At 42.9% G+C, this 14,062-nt stretch overlaps 1 pseudogene across 1 annotated transcript; it reads right to left on the reverse strand.

The window, feature by feature from the left end:
• Positions 1-2,463: 2,463 nt before the first annotated feature.
• On the reverse strand, positions 2,464-11,691 carry LOC311216486 (ubiquitin carboxyl-terminal hydrolase 42-like; annotated as a pseudogene). Its single transcript has 14 exons — positions 11,463-11,691; positions 10,515-10,715; positions 9,816-9,926; positions 9,554-9,656; positions 9,282-9,349; positions 9,055-9,125; positions 8,450-8,532; positions 7,442-7,553; positions 6,924-7,064; positions 6,629-6,729; positions 6,024-6,165; positions 4,630-5,343; positions 4,168-4,256; positions 2,464-3,158 (listed from the first exon to the last, which is right to left on the reverse strand). The product of its transcript is annotated as a ubiquitin carboxyl-terminal hydrolase 42-like (transcript).
• Positions 11,692-14,062: the final 2,371 nt, after the last annotated feature.

The following is a 14,062-nucleotide window of genomic DNA, read 5'->3' on the forward strand; positions in this document are numbered from 1 at the left end:
TCAGGGCCCAGCTCGGGCAGCTGCGGGGGCTCCTCAGGCACCTGCGGGGCTGTCGCCGCTGAGGACGAAGCAAGAAAATCCCCCAAGACGGGCGATGTCAGCTTTCCCATGGCCCCTGGGTGTGGGGCACCCAGTGGCCGGCTGTGCCAGCCCCAAACTCACCGTCAGGCGTCGCCGTCTGGGTGCTGGCGGTCCTTGGAGCCTGGGCAGGCTTGGGGGCAGTGGGGCCGGGCAGCAGGGTCCCCTGGTCCTTGCTGAGCCCCACGGCGTGCAAGCAGGGCTCCGGCAGCTGCCCCTGGCTGCTGCTCAGGGTGTGGGGCGTGGGGAGCGCCTGTCCCCACAGCGGAGGCCCCGGGACGAGGGGTGGCGGGGGGTTGCGCTGGGCGGGGGCCTGCAACAGGCAGGTGCCTGCAGGGTGCAGGAGCTCCCCATGGAGCACGGCCCTGGGCCCCAGCCCCAGCGCATGGTGGGGTACCAGTGTCCCCGTCACCATGGGCTGTCCCCACTGATGGACGGGGGCACAGGGAGGAGCGGTGTGGGGGAGCTGCCCCCCGGCGGGGAGCTGCACCAGCTGCAGCTGGTGCCCCATGGTTGGGAGCTGCACCAGCTGCAGGTTTTGCTCCACAGCGGGGAGCTGCACCAGCTGCAGGTTTTGCCCCACAGCGGGGAGCTGCACCAGCTGCAGATTTTGCCCCACAGCGGGGAGCTGCACCAGCTGCAGCTGGTGCCCCACGGCGGGGAGCTGCCCCACAGCAGGGAGCTGCCCCCCGGCGGGGAGCTGCCCAAGCTGCAGGTGGTGCCCCTGGGCTGGGAGGTGCCCCCCAGGTGGCAGCTGCACCCCGGCGGGGAGCTGCAGCACCTGCCCCTGGACCCCTGGCACCACGTGCCAGACGGTGGCCTGGGGCAGCGCGGAGGGGAGGGTGGGTACCTGCGGGGGCTGCAAGGGCAGCGCCGTCGCTCCGGGGAGGGAGGGCAGCAGCCAGGCAGCCACCGTTGGCGGCACGGCTGGGACGACGAAGGGGGAGTTTTGCGTCTGCGCAAGCCGCGGAAGCCGTCTGGGGAAACCCTCTGTGGGAAAAAGGCCGCTGGGCTGAGCTCTGGGGCGCTGGGCTCGCCAGCAGGGCCGCAGCCCCGGGAGGAGCGGGAGCCGGCTGCTGGACCTGCCATGGTGGCTGGAGAGTGGGGCGGTTGCTTGGGGAACCCGGGCAACGGGGGTTCCGTCCCAACGGCTCACCAGCCCCTCGCCGACATCTTGGGGAGGACTGCAGGCTTTGGACCCAAGCAGGCTGCCCAGCGCAAGACTTGGCCATGTTCATTAGAACATTACTAGCCTCTAAGCCTCATGGCATCACCTTCCATCTTGACTGCTAAACCTCCTTGCTCCCTACTGTCTTCTTTGCCAAGATACAGCTGTCCACATTTACTTTTCCTACTTGGCTGGACTGAATTTAAGAAAGGAGCTTGCAACTCTTCCTCTTGTTTGCCACTTCATCATCAAACCAAATGAAAACCATTTGCCTTTAACCTCTTTATTTCAGGCCTTCTTTCCTAGTGGCCATTCAAAACTGGGAAAAAAATAGTCTACCAAGTGGGGTTTTTTTTTGATTTGATAATAAATCTGCAGACTGTTAAGTCATCAAGCACTTCAAGACTGTTTGAAATAATCTCGAGATTAATATAAAAGGAATTCCTCACACACGCTGCGGCCGCTTACCTTTAGTATAGTCGTTGGATGCAATGGAGCAGTATTTCTTGCTTTCGCCTGCACTGGAAGTCTTCCCTTCCTTGTAAGGTTGTTTACTGCTCTCACTTCTGCATTACTGACATGAAGAGCCATCTGGAGGATGGGATTCTTCCTTCTTCTCCCGCGTTATCTTCTGGAAACGAGGATCTAACTGTTCCAAGGAGCCTTTCGCTTTCCTGGTGTTTCTCCTTTTTCTTCTTTTTCTTCTCCTTTTTCTTCTTTTTCTTACGCTTGCGATTGGCATTGTCAAAGTGGAGCGCACAGAAACACAAATCATGAAGTCTGAAAGAAACATGCAAGTTAAAAAGGGAAAAAAAGATGTGGCACTTGTTGCCTATGTGAAACTTGATTTATTTTACCACAGGTGATGATTTGCAGCATGTCAGCTATTTTGTGGTGCTTTGTGCACACGCAACTTACTTTAGATGCAGCAAACTTAAGCCGTCAGATTGAAGGACCATAGGTCCTGGTTTGTACACAGATCATTAACAACGGCTAGCTCTGGAGTATGTGCAAGCAGAAAAAATCTTTTAACCTAATCTGGAATGGTGTACGGATTTGATTCAAACTATGTGGTCCAAAGCTAGTGCTCTGACACAATTCAGCAAGAGCTTTCCTGTCTTCACTGATCAACCTAACAACATGATCCCCAGCCAGCTGATGCTATCTAAATAACTTAGAAACTACCAGAAAAAAAAAAAAAAAAAAAAAAAGGAAGACATGAGAAGCACCCAGAAAAGACTTAGGATAAAAAATGCGGAGTATGCTGGAATCCTTGCTTACTTGGAATCCTTCTCTCCATGTTTATCCTTAGACTTCTTTTTCTTCCAGAACTTGTGATATTTTTGCATTTTTTTCACCACCTACAAGCTCCTTTTCTATCTTTCTGTCTTTCCTTTCTATTTCACTTTCACTACCTTCTGCATGGGTATATTTTCTTTTTCTGTTTCCTTCTGTTTCATTTTTCTGGCGACAGTTCTCCAAATGAGCTGACACAGGTGGAAGCGCATGTCTTTCACGAGAATGTCTTCTGGAATGTTGCTGAGGTACCGAGCAACGATGCAAGTCTGCTCGGGGTGTGCTAAAGCGACGTACATCTTCCTCTCTCAAGAGGGAACCGTGAGGCCATCCGCTTTTGTAATGATAATGCTTATGTGACCTGCTGTAGTAAGTTGCAGTCAATCTGTCAAAGGCTGCATCGCCGTGAGAGAACTTTCTCTCTCTACTGTCTCCTGTCGCATGAGGTGAATAGTAATCCTTGTAATAGCTACATCTTTCCCATCTCCGTGCTTCGTCTCGATAGTATCTTTCTCTGCTCCAACTTCTTTCCCCTTTGGATCGGTAGTACCTATTGCTACCTTGTTCTGATCTTCCTCCGCTGCCAGATCTGTACTTTGAATATTTGACTGCTCTTCTGCCATTCTCAGGGCTGTTTCTTTCACGAGGGAAAGATCTGTACCTGTTTCCCTCCCAGTACTCCTGCTTGTGACTCTTTTGCTCAACAAATTCCACGCTCTGAGAACACCTCCTCTTGCTGGAAGGACCTGCTTTTTGACTCTCCTTCTCTTCACTAGGAGCATGTTCCCTCTTTCTTCGGTAATGCTCTTTGTCAGTGGTTTTAGTCTTGTCCTTTGTATCTTGGCGTCTATCTGCAATAGCTAAGGAGGAAAGATTGTTAGAGCTACATTCAGTGTCAGACTTGAGAGAGGAAGTTTGCCGCAATTTCTCACCAGGCTCACAAGACTCTTTGCCGTACAAAACATTTTCTTTTGAAACGAGGTCACGTTCTTTTGATCTTCTTTGTTTCTCCTTGTCTCCACGGTCATCACATTGGTACTGGGCGAGGTATTCATCATTCCCAGGAGATTTCGGAGGTTCCGCAACACTGCATAAAATAAAAACCCATTTCTCACTTCTGCTGAAGGACGTGAATATTAAGAGTAAAACCTTCCAAAGGCAAACAAACAAACAAACAAAAACCTCTGGACTACAGGAACCCTCGCAAAGATATGCCATTTAGAAACCTCTCCTGTGATTAGGACACCTTCTTCAGCTCCCAGAGAAAGTGCTTTTTCCCCTCTTGCTTCTGAAGCCATTGCACTAAAAAAGCAAACGCATCTGTCTCCCTCCACCTGCTGCTCTGAGAAAAAAGGCATAGGGGCGAGCAGGGAACAGCCAATGTTTCTCCAGACAGTGGAGAAAAACGGAAAAACATTCTATAAAGGAACACAAGTTCTCCTTGAGGCACCAACCTGCATCAGAGTGATATGCTCAGTGCTGATCATTAGTTCTGTTCGTGACACTGGACACACAGTATGGAATTGTACTAATTTAAATCCTTCCATTAAATACTATTAGTAGACAGATAAAACTGTAACGAACTTCCATAAAGTCTTGTCTTAATCAGACTGTGCTCATTTTACCTCATTTCCTCTGACAAGCTGTTCAGCTGGCTGGCTGTGAGGGACTCCGTGATGACTTCTCGATTGACTGAAGGCATAGCTCCAGGCATCTGCAATTAAAACGCACAAGTCAGCAGACAAAAAAATACTATTTGTAGTAGTACTGAGGACTAGTCTTGTCAGAATTTCTCCATTAAATGGTAAGCAAGACCGCTGTGAGTTGTATGCATTATCTACACTTCAAAGATAACCCCGACTCACCCCCCAAAATCTACTTTATGAAACTTAGGAATTTTTATCTCAGCTGAGCTTAAGTTGACAAGTTCTAATGTAAGCTCAGGTCTGCAAATTCTAAGGGGATAATACCACAAAGTCTTACGATCACATGTGTGCTGTGTTTTCTCAGTATTTCACCTGAATTAGGAACACAATAAACACTCCCGAATACATCGTAGGTGAGAAATTCTCGATGGAGCAAATCTATGTTTCAAGCAATCCATTTGTTTTAGAAAAGAACATCTCAGAAGGTTTAACAGGTTCAACTCGGCAAGTGGAATCATCAAGTTTCAGTCCGTTTTCTTTAGATTCATTAACTAGCCTAATAGCACCATTTAGTGAATCTCTTTTTGGCAGCTCATGCTGGGATCTTCCTTTGTCAGCATTCTGACAGGAAGAACTGGAATGCTGCAATGTACGGACTACCTTTCCAACCAAAATTCCATTAGAGGACATTGCATTGCATTTCAAATTCCTTTGAAATAAGCCCTTTGACTCCTCCTCAGATTTTCCTGAAGATTCTGCACCATAAGGGACTGTGTTATCAGAGCTGAGTTTAGGATTTTCATTCACTGTTGGCTCCACAAAAATTTCATCAGAAACTTTTTTGTTTGTTTGCATTTGCTTCATTTGCATTACCGAATTTGTAATTGTGGATGAAGGAACAGCCTGGTAGAGATCTTCATCCTCCACAGCACTGCTAAGAAAGTCAGGCTGTGACACAGTCTGACGAGCAGGCAATTTATTGTGAATACTGATGGTGATCTTCTGTTTTCTTGACGTATCAGTCATTGAAGGCCTGGTAATTGCCTGGTTTTGAACACAGGCCATTGGTGGTGCTGAAGATGGCCTTTTTAGGGTGATACCAGTGGTCTTTGCGTCCTCTTTTATGGATCCATTTCCATTTAAACGGCTTGAATTCTGTATTTAAAAAGAAGAAATTGCAAGATGGATTAACGCAAACACTGCATGTAACATTTTGAAACACAAAACTCTCCTACTGAGTGTTTCTACAAATGGTCTTAACACCTAAAAAGAAAAACACACTGCCCTTTAAGGATAAATGCAAGTCCAATAAGCGTATTCAATTCCTGCTTTTGGTTTACTGCAGATTGGTATCAAATTAACATCATCTTTGAAAACCAGCCAAGCAACTTAACATTACCTGCTGCTATTCCCAAATATATTTATTTTCCCCTTTGAACATACCCTGAAAAGCCTGAAGTAATCGTTCTGGTGCTCAGGAATAAGACAATGAGTTTTCCCTGTCTTAGCTAAAGTGACGAGGATAGGAAAAACAAGTCCTCTTTTAAATGATTTGAGGATTAGTACACTCTGCTTAAATAGTCAAAGAGCGTAGCTCTCTGTGCTTTAGAAAGCTGTCTTGGAGCTATAAAGTAATGGAGTCGCATGGCTGCACAATTTAGCAGTAACCACTGTTTGAATGACTCTGGCTGTAGCATGAGGGCTGTGAAGAAAGCTGCGGCGTGGGAAGGAAAACAAAACTCAGATGCCGAAAACCAAACAAAAAACCCCACACCAAACCCCACACCCACTAGCAGTTTGGTGCCGTTATCTGCCCTCCCGCTTCCCTGAATTACCTTAATCATATGAGGAAGAAGTCGTGGTCCCATAAATCCAGCCTGCTTACTATTAGCCCCCTGCTGACCCGGAGGGAATGAACAGGGATAAGATGGTGCTGGCAAGTAAAACGCACGTTCTCCAAGTGTCAAATCATAGCGCCTTCAGAAAAGAGCAGTGATCGTAGTTTAGTTTTTCTTTCAGCCTACTCTTGGATTAAATCCCATCCTATCATTTTAGAGGAACAGCTCATACGATATGGAAGCCTTCTCTACAGAAGGTTTCGCCAAGACTACAGACTGAAAAGTAGAGAACAGTCTTCCTACTAAGACTATCACTTGCACAGCAAGAATTCATTCTTACACCACAGATGACCTTCATTTCTCTCCTTCTCTAAATTAGCCAGCTACAGATAACACATAGATAGCAATTTACACAAGTGCTGCAGTTTAAGGCCAAGCAACAAAAGATAATAAACGACACAGAGAATTTCAGGTTAGACAGAACTGAATTAGACAAATAATAATCTTCTCCTGGGATAGCAAGAAAAACACTTGCGAAACAGAAAAATATCAATAACAGGAAAGTAAATCTCTTCTGAACACATTTTAAGATTTGTTATTACCTGATATAAAAAAGTACGTAAGCTTGCTGACCAAGAACTCTTTTAATGTCAGTACGCACTACTTTAGCATCATTCATCTGATACCAAAGTCCATTACCAGCCTGCAAATAAAGACAACGATTTCTTTAGGTGAATTGCACGTTTTCCAATTGAAATCACGGATAGGAACAAAATACACACATGTCAAATAAAAATATAATGAAATCTTTTTCCCTAGAAACAGTAGCTGCTAGTCATGCTTTAATTGGTTTGCCAGCACAACCTTTACCCTGTTAGAAATGCTGTTGACTTCTACCTTTACATAGCATATATAGTGTCCTGAGTGACAGCTGACACCGTGATGTACCAGCACCGCGTATAAGGCATAGAGCAGTGGTTCTCCCATTGACTGCGACATGTAGGCTCTCAGGTCCAAATACTCCGGATATTTCACCTCCTAAAGAGACACCAAGAAGATAGAAAAATTATCCCAGAGTACTTCGTGGACTAGCCGGAGAAAAACACTTCCAAAAAACACAGACTAGAATTTATTTCTAGAATATATTTCTAGAATATATTTCTTGATTCACTACAAATAAGTCTTCCCATAAACAACGGTTAAGACTAGAAGTTGCAGAGAACTGTTTCCTGATGAATCAGCCTTCTCAGAGGAAAGCATATGCTTCTTGTCAAGCGGGAACTTTATTGATATTAAGAGAAAGAATAAGCCATAGTCGTTAGTCTACAATTATTGTCTGAAAATATTAACAACTTTCAGCTTTGGGGGATGTCCCATTACACAATGATATAGTTGCATTACAGTGGTAAATATACCTTGTTGATCTTTCCACCTGTGAAATCTGCAAATCTTTTCAGTGATATTGTGAGAACCTTGGAAGAACGGTGTATGGTAAATCTCTTGGACGCAGGAACCATCTTTTTACACCTTAAAAACAAGCAGAGATAAGTGTTTGAAGGCATCTTCTTTTTTCGCCCCCAAAACAAACTCCTTTTAATGTCTCACGCATGCCTATGCTATTTGAATGATATTTACTTGCATAATAGGTTGGTCTTTTTTCTTTTCATAAACCCATGCACTGCGTGTCAGGTTTGTTAATACAGAGAAGAAGGTAAATTTTCCCAACAACTCAGAGCATAGCGGGAACAGGAATCTCTCACGAAAGGGTATTACCAGGTTGGATGGCAAGGTACCATTTCTTGGTCTACAAAAGTGGCTATTTGAACTCCAGTCCTGGATACATTCTTTCAGCTTTCAAGGGAAATACAAATACTGAAAGCGGAACGAGAGAGCCTTGGTCCCCAGGACTAGAAATTGCAAATAATCTCCAACATAGGTCGACTATCAACATCAAAAATACAACAGAAGCACATGGTCATTCTACAGGAGGGAAACATTTAACAGTAGGAAGTCTTCATGTACTGAGCTTGTCTGGAAAGACACTGAAACCATCTGCCATCCTTTGAAACAAAATAGTTCAGTTTGACACATTGCCCGCTCCAAGGTAGGACCTACGGTGTAAGCAGTAAAAATCAGCCACTAGCCCAGAGAACAACGGAAACTGGGCAGTTTACATCAAGAAAAGTACTGTCGAGAGCTAATAAATAGAAAGAACAAAAGTAGCTCTTTTTGAATTCTGATGGCAAAATACAAGCCAGAGAATTGCAAACCCATAGGGAATGCCTATGAACAAGACTTCCCCCCTCCAAAGAAACAAAAATCCAAGTCTTTTATAAACTTCCACAAAACTTGTAAGTAGATCCAAAGTTTAGAGGTAGTCCAACAGAGTCATGCAACATAGAAAACTGACGTCAAAATCTTACTCGCTACATTTATAGCAATTCTCTCCATCCAGCTCTTCAGGTTTCACAAAGAGTTCCAGAGCTCTGCTAACAGATGAAACTGCCTAGAGCAGTGAGAAAGAAGAGCGTAAAGTCACCGTAATTCAGAATTCCACAGACATACTAGTAGTTTATAAGAGAATCTTACTAACATACTCAAGCGATCTACTGTGAAGAAGGAGGCAGAAAGAGCATGCTCAGCATTGACCTCACCTGGAAGGCATTTGACTTTGGAACAAATACTTTTCCAGTTGCCTAGACAGCATCTATAGTGTGCTTTGTCATCAATACTGGGGACAAATTCATCAGTCTAACAATTAGATGTATATTGAGGTAGAACAACAAAGAAGTATGACAGCATTATAATTTTTGCAGAAAGAGAATTCTTTCCCCTTAAACCCAATGCAAATGTGGAGACTATTTACATGGGTTCCACGGAAGGACAAAGTCCAATCCACTTCCTTAGCACCACCAAGCTCTTATGTTTTAACATTATATGTGGTTTGTTTCTTTAAGTTAAACAAGTTTAATTTAGAAAGTCATGCATGTACTTAAACATCATGAATTATATTTAGAAAACATCTTACCTTTATATCCAAAGTGATATCAAGAAATGCCTCATACGTATCCGAAACTGCTTTGCAATTCAAGCACTTCACTGGAAGCAAAATATAAATGCTTAACATTATGTGAAGGAGACTAACTGTCCAAATTCAAGTTGTTGACAGATACTACTTTAGACAAACTACAGACTGCTTTACTACCGACAAAAGACACAGATCAGTTCTAAGGACAGGAATATTTTTTCAAGTACCTCTCGATCTTAGAAATCCTCCAAATATTTGATGAATGATGGTGGTAGCTTGAGAAGATCTGTCCAATCTGGAAATAAATTATAATCAGACCTCAGAAGATTTAAGGCACAGAGTTAACTCTTCAAAGAGTTTGATGAAAACCAAGGATGATGTAGACTTTCGTTGCTGATAGTAAATAAGGCACTAAAAGGTGCTAGAGATCATTTCTGAGAGTAAATAAAGGACTAGAAGGTGCTAGAGAATGTATGAAAGTGAACTTGTTTATGCTTACTCGGTGCTTCCGTTCAAGCACGCTTCCTGCATAGCATCAACAGTATAGCGCAAGAACTCGTGTGCGTCTTCTTGACTGCCAAAACGGAAATGTTGTCCTATTCCTAAATAAGAAGATGATAGTATTGACCTCATTTAAAAATGAAATCGTTCTTGTATTTCTAAAATCTCTCTTCATTTGAGTGTTAAAACCACTTAGACACATCAAATGATTATTTGAAGATTACAAGCTATCGAAAAGAAACACATCTGAAGCCACTTACGACTGAGATTACTGATAACATGCGTAGGCTCGATGGCATCAACAGTGCAACGCAGGGCCTGGTTAATGTGAGTCTCCATCGTGCACATCATGCAAAAATCTTGTTCACGACCTGAAGAGTGAAAGAACAAAGCATCCCAGTCCAGCGAAATATCCACAACTACAAACATCTACGTACAATTTAAACTATAGATACAATATCCACTCTCCTTGCTACATTCTATTCTCCCAAGATGCCAATGTCCCAACAGTCTTGTAACATTTCATTTCACACAACTTTACAGAATAAAAATATCCACTAAGCCTGTATTCAAATGCATGTTGTGATGAGAAATCTAAAAGACTACTGCAAAGTCGCAGTTGTAAAGGCTGACAGGAATGTGAACTCCACAGCCTGCAAAATGTATTACTCTCTAAAATTACTACTAAATGCATTACTGTCCAATGCACTTCATTATTCCCATGAAGCAATAAATGATCCTTTAATAAACAAACAAACAAACAATCAAATAAATAACTAAATAAACCATGGTGCATTAATTGCACTCCATATGCTATTCGGAGCCCACTGCTAATACAGTGCTCAAAGCCAGCTTCTACAGGTAAAATCAGGCAAATAAGCTTATCTCACAGAATCACTGCTGTTCTTTCACCTTCAGAGCTATCCAACAGATTCAAAATACTGTTAGAAAGTACTCACATGACTGGCTGTGCTCAAGAGAAAGCATGTAATTGGCAAGTGGGGGTGTGTAGGTCAAACACTGTAGAGTAGCATTAAGAAAACATGTGTTGCCAAGATTGTACAGGCCAACTCCAACACTTTGTGTTTCTCGCCAATCCATACAAATCTTCTCAGGTGGAAAAAGAATGCTCTGTGGTGGAGCAATTCCATCATTAACGACTGCAAGAAAGTTAAATTTAAAAAGAGATCTTGTTTGTTTGTTTCTAAGAAAGGTATTTAAAAAAATACTATTCTGCAGGAGCACCTACAGGGGCTAGCTACAATCCAAACCAGAAAAACTTATTGCAGACAGCTTTAATACCACCAAATTCAAATTGGCTGGTCAACACAATGTTTTGGGGAAAAAAAAAAACAAAAAACAAACAACTTTAGTCAACCATTTTAATTTTTCTAAGGCAAGGCTAACTGCCATTCTGTTTGTAGCACCTAATGCCAAGTTCCTCTCCATCTATAATCTTTAACCTGATTAACTCAACTACTGTTTTTTTCCTTATTATAACTTAAACCACAAACTTAGACTTGAAATTATATGGTAAAAACGTAAAAACTAGGAACTAGGAATGACAGTACCCCTACAGATACCAGATCTTTTCCTGAGCAATGTTATCATTCAAAAAACCTGTGAAAAATGGAAGCTGTGAATAGCAACAATCAAACACTTTTCTTTGCAAAACAGAAAAGACATGGAGGAATCTGTGCATTACAAAAAGCTCCCCATATTTCTCTGTTGACTGTAAATATATCAAAATTAATTTCTGTAACATCAGTCACTTCAGTTGCCTTAGGGGATTCGCTTTTGAAGTCTTTGTTCACAGTAGTCCCCTTCTCTATCAGTGCAACAAGTAAGAACTGCATTTTCTACTTTTGCTTTGAAGAAAATGGAGGCAGGATAAAACGCACACTTACTTAGATCTCTTGGGGCAAAAGCCTTAGATTTTTCAGATGATCTACAGTAAATAGCACCTCCACGTCCTTGGGCCACAGAGACTTGGCTTGAATCTTCTGCAGGCACTATCCGGCCCCAGTTGGCGGTGCGTGACATCAGTATTTTAGTACTTGGTTTCTTGGATTTGCCAGACCGCCTTGAAGAGGGCTTTTTAGGCTTTGAAGATTTGGGCTTCTTAGCTACGGTCATTGTTCACATCTGCAACAGAGACAGAAGTTCTGGTTGACGTAAGACTATCAAGAAGAATTCCAAGAAGAAAAGAGTAACAGAAGTCCTGTCACTTAATCTCAAAGAAACAGCCTTAAGAACTAAATCGCTGGTATGAATGATTTAAAAAGAATCCCCAAACTAAACACACAAAGTGAAAATTTCCATCTAAACTCTATCAGTATTACTTTTCGCTTCTGCAGAACTAGTGGCTGATGCCATTTCTTTCCCTTCCGTAGGATTTTAATCCATTACAACTCTGGAGTCTTTTTAATATAAAAATGTAGAAGACATTCTCTGAGGGGAATCAGTTATTTATTGATTTCCGGAGTTGCGCAATTTTCTGTTAATTAGTACCTATGATCTAATAGATAATTGTTGCAATTATCTATTGCTGGCATTAGTAACGGAACACTATTACTTCACTGCCTGCGTTTTTCTGTTTCGTCTACACAAAGGTACCCAGAACTCACTGCTACTTTTCTTCTGTCTTTCCAGGGCTCGCCCTCTACCTCACTGTCTACTGCACCAGTCATGAGGGGTTTGTTGTGATTCTATAATGAGCCTAGCTTTTAAATACACCTTTTCTGGGCGTCACTTGGTGATGGCAAGTTAATTTGTGAGGGCTCCTCAGTCTACATCATGCGGTTGCTTTTTCCAGGTGAAAAAGCGGAGCCGTAAGTGGCAGTACACTAAAGCCCTGGCATGTTGAGATCCAAGAGGAGAGATGTTTGGCCCTCCTTTTCACTCCTGGGAACCATATACCTCAAAACCCACAGAGGATGGGCTATATCTCAGAGAAATCTTGGGAAAGGAGAGCATGAAGAGCATGTTTGCAAATTTATTTCTCCCTGGGCTTCTTCTGCTTCTCCAAGAAAGACGAGTTTGAATATAACTTTGGCAGCAGTACTTCTGGTGTTTTACTCCTACCACATTTAAAACTCCTACGACAAACTGAAAAGTTAGACTAAAAAGCAGCTCTTTCCGTTCTCCTTTCTAAAGTTGCATGTTTTCCTCATGCAAAACAACAGGGGAATGTAAGCTAGAAATGGAAATGCTGAATGTAAAACAAAACAAAACAAACCTCAGCCCTCCAGGACAAAGGCCAGTAACTGCTACAAAGTCCTTTTTAAAATGCTGATTAGGTTTCAAGGTGATACCGCTTTAAATAAGCGTAGTTGTCTGTCCATAGGCAGAAGCTGAATAATGACAGGATGAACTTCTATACTTCATGTTTTGTTACTGTCTTACTGTAGCACACAGGGACTTGTTACCTTTAGGGAAACCACTAACCTCATGGAGGGTTTAAAACATAAGCTAGTTTGTTATACCAAAATGACGGAGAGAACAAAGCATAAAGTGCTTTCAGATTTCTAGCACGCCTTGATTGCTGTCCATTAAACTTCAGACACGTTAAACAAAACACAGTAAATAAGAAAACTCCTAGTCCCACAGCTGGCAAATTGTGTGCAGAGGTTGTAATTAGAACTTTTTTGCCTTGACATTTTACATTTAAAATTGATTTTAAATCCATTCTATACACACTTTCCATTCCTGAAAAAACAATACGCAAACCTGACAAATGCATTTACATGAGAAATGAAGTCGTCCTTGTCCGATTGGAAGACTAAGGTGACAGCTCCTGGGCTCAGGGATAAGCTCTGATCTTCACCAGTGACAGCTCCTTTTTTAGGATTGAAAGGGAAAATGTTTCAGCAACACATTGGAAACATACTTAAGGGACAAGAAACAAAATCAAGACTGCAGTGAGAAGGAGAACGGAAAAACAATACTGGGGGGAAAGGAAAGGAAAGGAAAGGAAAGGAAAGGAAAGGAAAGGAAAGGAAAGGAAAGGAAAGGAAAGGAAAGGAAAGGAAAGGAAAGGAAAGGAAAGGAAAGGAAAGGAAAGGAAAGGAAAGGAAAGGAAAGGAAAGGAAAGGAAAGGAAAGGAAAGGAAAGAAGAAAAAAAGGGAAGGGAAGGGAAGGGAAGGGAAGGGAAGGGAAGGGAAGGGAAGGGAAGGGAAGGGAAGGGAAGGGAAGGGAAGGGAAGGGAAGGGAAGGGAAGGGAAGGGAAGGGAAGGGAAGGGAAGGGAAGGGAAGGGAAGGGAAGGGAAGGGAAGGGAAGGGAAGGGAAGGGAAGGGAAGGGAAGGGAAGGGAAGGGAAGGGAAGGGAAGGGAAGACCTTGATCTTTATACTGACCAATGAGATAAGCCTTACACATTTTTAAGTTTATTTTTGACAACTGATTGAGGTGTTACCAGGTATTAAGTACGATTCAAGAGCAACTATTAACACTAGAAAGAAGAAATCCGATCCACCACCACTGTTTCAAAATACATCCATTTCTCATTT

Source organism: Netta rufina, assembly GCF_964035555.1.
Source record: "Netta rufina genome assembly, chromosome: 18".
Taxonomy (NCBI): Eukaryota; Metazoa; Chordata; class Aves; order Anseriformes; family Anatidae; genus Netta; species Netta rufina.